The following is a 7655-nucleotide window of genomic DNA, read 5'->3' as shown; positions in this document are numbered from 1 at the left end:
AAAGATTCTCTTAACACCGAATGGTCGAATTTTTTAAAAAAAAGTCGAAAATTACCGAAACATTTCAACACATAGCCTTGCTTTAACGGTCATTCAGAAATAATAAGCTGCGTATAATGATATCAGAATTAGAATCCTACCTGCCAAACATACGACTATAGCATAAAGTGCTAAAAATAGAATTTTTGATGCAGCTGAGTAAGTATAGGGGAATTCTAAAAATAATATATAACAAATGACCCACTTTTTTGATGTAAATCTTCTTTAATGCACATGACAAAACTGTTCTTTTCTTTGAAAAGGTTTTAGCCTCAGAATTATTTAGTTAATAGAGAAATACAACATAATGTTGGTTTACCAATGCAACCAAAGCACAATAGTAAATCATTTATAATTATAAAATCGTTGACAGTAATTTACTTAATTAACAACAGTTGTATAGTGTAAAAACAGCTTACATTAGATTTTTTATCTGATTTGATGATGTTTTATGGAGACAAACTGCAATCATATATTATGAATTTATATGTGTACGACGACCACATTATTTTCATATTAAGGTTTAATAATAAAATATGATGTTATTCTGCCATTATATTAATAGCTTATTATAATGACATTTGATAATTATTCTTGGCATATAATTCTGCATTATGTACTGTTTTTATTGTTTGTTTAAATGATAAGGAATGTCCTTATATATCTTAAGATAGCATCATGAAAACCTTTAACACAATTTATTAATAAATAACCTGTAATTATATAATTTCTTAATGTTTTCACGAATATCGTATTATATAATTACAAAACAGAACGTGACAAGGTTGAGGTAGCAAACAACATTATTAGAAAGTAAAATTGTGCGTATTTTATTCAATGTTTTTAGACTAGTTTGTTTTTGATAAATTATTTATAGTTAAACTTAATTATCCGATTGACGACCCCATAAAAATTTGAATGAAAACGTGATAATCTAAAAAAAAAAAAGCGAGAATATGAAATAAAATCCTCAGCTAACTCCCACGGTGAATTATTGATAAAAAAAAAACTTCATAAACCAGGGGCCCCTACCCAACACTTCTTGTCTTATTTTGCTTTTATGAGATGTTGAAATGATGATTTGATACATTCGTTTTTTAATCGTACGTCACACATTTTTATTATTATGTATAATCATTACCTGCTGTTGATTTCAATCCATCAAGAGACAATGCTATGTTTTTATAACAAGAAGAATGAACGAAAGAAATATGTAAATTAAATGGTCGGTCAACTTGGTCTGTTACTATTTTCAGAAACGTGTTGATTTCCACGCAGTCGTATTATAATAGATTGGTGTTGCCCACACAACGAATAATGCTTAGTAATTGAAGACAATTTCCAATTCCTAATACATCACGTTGTTTGTTAGAAATTTTTCATTCATCTTTGTTGTATTCATTGATATTATAAGTAACAATTGCTTCTAAATTCCAACATTTTGTCACTTATATTTGATCGATCTGGTTTTTAAACGAATATAAGATCCGGTTAAGTAAATTCTACAACCTCATTTCTTTCTTAAATGACAAGTATCAAAGTTCAGATCTTTCCTTTTATCTCACTATTCTTTAGTTTCTTTTTTATTAATATGATATTTCGTTCATTGCTCATATGAAGCTTATTTCATCGTTCCCCTTTCATTCCCTACCATTAGCGGAAAAAAATGTTCACTTTGTTGTAATTTTTGCATTTGCATTGCTATTACGTAAATTAATAATCACTTATTTTGAAAACGCATACGTGTAATTCAATGGTTTGTGTATTTAACTGAGCTTTGATATTCTATGATAGACCTGGGAACATGTATAAAGATTCAATTCAAAATTTTCTCTGCAATAAATTTACAATTCAACCATTCCAGTGTATAACTAATGTAGCAACCCATCTTAGCAGCAATTGCAACATCTAAAAAAATATATATACTGTCAAAAACTAGTTACTCAGCTAAACAATATTTTAGATTTGAAATATGTTATTTCAGTTGTAGTACAAGAATGTTAGCTCATCATTTTTTTTATGATTAATAATGTTTTGGGGGTTTTGAGTTGTCCTTTAATTATTCAAAATGTAGGGTTTGTTCAAAGTTGGCGTAATCTGGGGATCTTCATAAAATTTCTTGGATGTAATTTATTAATCTATCACCTTTTTTAGTTTAAAAATTTTTTGGTTACCCTCCTTTTTTCCTAGGGTGTCGTCTCGAACGCTATTACGTTACTATGGTACCCTAAGGGAATAACAAATATGACCCTGCATTTATTTTGAAGTGAGAGACTGTGTGGGTTTGAATAATGCATCAATCATTTAACAATTAATGTAGATTGTAGGAACAAAACAACATATTAATAGTTTTAAAGATACAAATAATGGATGACTGTGCATACATTCACCGATTTGCACTTTGTGTACATGAAACCATTCATCAACAGAAAAATCTTTAAAAATTATAGAGAAAAAAACCTAGAGTTTCTCTGAATTTTATTTTAATACATGTTTGATGTTCCTAAAACTAAGAATCAATGTACGTAATGTTGTGATTTTTACTCATTCCGATATTTTTACCAATATCATTTTAATATTCTCTTGGAGTGGTCTGTTTGTAGGTTTGTAGTGATCATATGGAGATAGATGTATGTATGTCAGTTAAGCATATTTCTGTATGTATATGTCAGGTAAAAGGCGCACAAAATACATTTTCAAATAATTTCTTACGTTTATAAAAAAACAGATAATGCATTTTAAAATATATCGTTTGTTACCAGCCAAACTTGTTTGGCACTTTTCAGGGTTAAAAGGTGTGCGTACAATTTAACACGTACTTATAGATAAAACAGCAATAGCTTAAAATCACGAGATTCTTTTGTCAAAATCTTTCCGTACAGAAATTTAATGCAAACTAATCTAAGAACAATAGTCCCTCAATCTGTCTGTCAATTGATTTTCTTTGAGCTCTGGATAGAGATTATAGTGATATTCCTAGGTGTCAGGTTAGGCCGTCATAATGAATATTATTTATGTATCAAATCAAATTACTTGTCAGCGTCATCAATTATCAAACAACCACCGCATTCTTCCGCTTTTTAAATACAAACCTGACTATTTCTTTAAAAAACTAAATGGCTTAAATTGTTAATTGTTAAGTTTTTAATCTTAATGTTCTTACCATACTATTGCACTGAAAATTGTTTTGAATAAATAGGTTTCAAAGCGTACGTTCTTGCATTGAAAAACCAAACAAAACTCAATTTCTATCTTTATGTACATATTTTAATGGCAAAACATAAATAATCGATCATAAAACCGGATATACACTTATAGCTGACGATTACTGGCATTTATAAACTCTGGGCTTGGCAATGACACAGGAGGCAAGAAGTCATTGATGATCAGATAGAGACTTCAATCATTAATTACGTCAGAAATTGCATTTTAATTGCATCTTAATTAATTAAATATCATTACAAAACACGTGTCAACTGTCAAATCCCGAATGTTGCAGGAAACTCTACCTGAACATCACCAGGTGATTGAGTTATTTATACCTGCTAATCAGTGCCGGTAAAAGTGTTTGATTTCCTCTTATGACATCACATTGGGTGTTGCATGTTAATTTGGTGATATAACGACATTGGATTTGAGTAATTCAAGGCAACATCTGTAAAAACTACACCTTTTTAGTTCCGGTAGTAAAAACGAGAAGATGTTAGTGAACGCCTGGGAACCAGTATGAAGTTAATTAAAAATTATTTACGACGAATATATTCTGCCCTACAAGTCATAAATTGTATTATTTTCATTGTGTAGGTCAAAGTTTTGACAGCGTTTTCCAGCTACAAATGTAATGAAGTAATGATAGTGAAATATGTTAGCGTATTTGTTTTACATAAACAACGGGGAAAACCATAAGGCCCCCAAAACATTGGAGAAAACGAGCAATCTGCTGTAAATAAAAGTTGAATAACACTTTATTTTGCTGACTGACTACATACAATTGTCACAAAATAAGAATATAGGGGGAAAAAAAATGAATAACAATTTTCAAACACTGGAAAAATATTGAGATCATTGAAAAAATAACGTTCTGGCAATAACAAAGCAAATTTTTGATAAGAAGCTATTAATATTAGATTCCACATAGGGCTAGGTAGTTCACAATCGCACCATTGCACTATTGAGGTTTGCGATCTTAGTGCGATGTACTTGAATGTGTTGACAGTGAAAAAATACTGCAATGAGATGACGCAATGATGCGATGGCGCGATGACGATAATGCGATGGCACGACGAAGCGATAGCGCGGTGATAAGTTGGTACGATGGCAATAACGTGATGTTGCGAAGGCGCGATCCTATATTGGGTCCTCGATAGGTCTTTATTAGGCTATCACCTTTTTTTCATTTCACCATCGCGGTATAGACTGCATTACTCATGCGCAATTGGACATAGAAATGGTCTAAGATAGAGAATGAAAAAATGGATTATTTATCAAAGATTAACCTTACTTGGTTGATAAAATTGGCTTTTTGATAATACTTAACGATGACAAGTTAACCATGCTTTTCTTACCATACATAATATTTACAAAAGCTAAATATTAGATTAATAAATAAAGATAGCAAAAAAATGCACGATCGAGGCATAATGTTTAAAGGAGAAGGACGACATTCACACTTTTATAAAATGAGCAAATTAAGAGTAATTCCTGTCAACTATTTTAAATTTAATAACTTAACTGTCTACAGTGGTTAGTGGTTGCAATCGTCATGTTTGAAAGTGCAGAGGAGAGAGAGAGAGAGAGAGAGAGAGAGAGAGAGAGAGAGAGAGAGAGAGAGAGAGAGAGAGAGAGAGAGAGCTGGCAAGGGGAGAGAGATCAGGTATGATTAATACAATTCATCTGTTACAATGTGACTTTAATACACTGTGTGAATTATTTTGTGTAGTAAAGAAAAACGATGGAGATTGTATGAATGTATTTACTTACATTGTTAGTTTTAACTGCTAGGTTAAAAAAAAGAATAAAGAATTTCTAAGCCAGTTAAATAAGAAATTCATAAAAAAAAAATAGTTGACATCCTCCTGAACATGTTTTTATTTATTCGAATTTTAAAAAAGAAACAGTCAAGGATTAAATTCAAATGTCATTAAGAAACCAAAAACCAAAATAATGTATATAGAAAAAGCTGTATTTCTGAGAAATTAATAATTTATATGATGTTTCATGCAAAGCTTTATTTTAATAGAAAAAGCTGTATTTCTGAGAAATTAATAATTCATATGATGTTTCTTGCAAAGCTTTATTTTAATATTTGGAACATTAATTACTATCAGTTGTATATCTTTAAAAAAGTCTATGTTTTCGTTAAAAAACAGTCAAGGATCAATGATAAAAAGACTGATAATAGAAAGAATGTATTTCGGAGAAATTGTCAATATTATTTATGTGTTTCTTAATGGAACGCTTTATTCAAATGTTTGAGACATTAAATAGTTTGGTATACCCATTTAATGTCCATTCCATTTATTTGGGTTTTTCTTCTTAAATCAGTCAAGGATTAATTCAAATGTCATTAAGTAAACCAATAACCGAATGCCTGTCTATAAGGAGAATGTATTTCTGAGAAATTGCTATCATAATTGATATGATTTTTCATTGGAAGCTATATTTTAATGTCTGGAACATAATTCATTATGGGTTGTTTCTCCTTAACGTCCGTTCTATTTGAGGTTTTTTTCTTTAACAGTCAAGAATCAATTTAAATGTCGTAAAGAAAGAAACCAATAATTATGAGACTGTCTAAAGGAAAAATGTATTTCTAAGAAAGTGCATTTATTATCGATGCGATTATTCATGAAAAGTGATAATTTAATGTCTGGAACATGCAAGGTCATTATCATTTGTCTCTCATTAATTTTCCTTTTGGCTACTCTCTGCCGTTTAATCTATTTCCCTCCGTAATAAAAGCACTTTCATCTTTACCAAAAGTTATTTTGTAAGACTAAAACATATGCTTTTTAGAGATGTATATTATATCATATTCATTACTTATATGTAATGTTAATTCTTATATATAAATGTTCAATAGAATAAATATTTAAAAAATACAATTTTCATTAATATGCTTTAAAATATAACTACAGGTTTTGAATGAAAAATTAAAAAAAATTTACAGGAGATTGCCTACCAACTTTTTTCATTAACCTTTACAAAAAGAATTTCTTAGGCAAAGCGGCAAAAATGTTTTTTACCAGGCAGTTCAAAAACAAATTGTGCTAGTAAATATGTTCAACCTTTTCTACCACCCTCAGTTCTATTAAAACACACTGTTTTACAGTCACATTGCTACAAATTAATTAGAATACCTATTCATGTACTCCCCCCCCCCCCCCGCACCTTTTCACCTTATTTTAAAATCTAATATAACTCGAAATGTCACTGGACATTGTACAAATACATGACGATGTAATAAAATGCCTTCAATTCTTAAAACCATGATTTGATCATTCGATTGTTGTTTGTTTTGTAATCTTCATATGCTAAACTATATTTTAGCTATTGTAAGTATGCATATGTCTGGCAAGAAAGGCATGGTTAAATTGTAATTACTAATTATTTTTATAGATTCGAGTCTATCTACGGGGTATAGTCACTATATTTCTGATATATAATCCTTTCATTCATTCACTCCCTGACGCCATCTCTCTTTTCATTTTAGCATGTACAATACGGTCTATAGCACCATGAAGCAATGAAATGATGAAAGCGTGATAGAGACATAACGATGACCCGACAGAACACAACGCCTTCGTTATATCGCAACATCGCTATCGCACCATTAGATCATCGCGCTATTGCTTCGTCGTGTCATCGCACTATCGTCATCACATTTTGGCGCTAACGCGTTATCGTAATCGCGCTATCGCACCACTGCTTCATCGTATCATTGTTTCATTATCATTGCGTTATCACGACATCACACTATCGATCTAAACCTCGATGTTGCGATGAAGCGATGGTGAACTTAATGGCTCAATCTGGTTTCCATACAAAACTGATAAGTCGTAGATGAATAGTGTCTTGTGGCTGAAACGTTCACTAAAGCCATATTATATATTATTTTGATATGACGACCCGTTAAACATATACTATTTGGGTTCTGTTTGCCTTGACAGTTTAACAAGGGTTATACAACTTGTCTTACAATGCAATATTATATAGGACGGAACAGGCAACAAGTAAACAATATTGCAAAGAGAATCAATTATAAGTACTATACTTTATCTTGAAATCAGATTGGTAAATATTTATTTAGAGTACACTTAGCGGATATAATTTGATTAAAAGTTCTTTAATAGAAAATAATGCAATACTTTCAATTTACAGAAGAGTACACCTAACTGTATATGACTTTAGACTGATCTAGAATGATTAGAGAAGAGTTGACATCATGTATATGTTTTTAGACTGATCTAGAATGATTAGAGAAGAGTTGACATCATGTTCAATATGTCAGTTGTAAAGTAACTTCATTGGCATTTACGCTTTAACGATTGTGACCTGAATACAAAACTGTAGCACGGACTTTATATGGTACTCACGTGTTTAGTGTACCGACTCTT

The sequence above is a fragment of the Crassostrea angulata genome, chromosome 2 (genome assembly GCF_025612915.1).
Source record: "Crassostrea angulata isolate pt1a10 chromosome 2, ASM2561291v2, whole genome shotgun sequence".
Classification (NCBI taxonomy): Eukaryota; Metazoa; Mollusca; class Bivalvia; order Ostreida; family Ostreidae; genus Magallana; species Magallana angulata.
The sequence above is the reverse complement of the archived record's forward strand: the minus strand, read 5'-3'. Positions refer to the sequence as shown.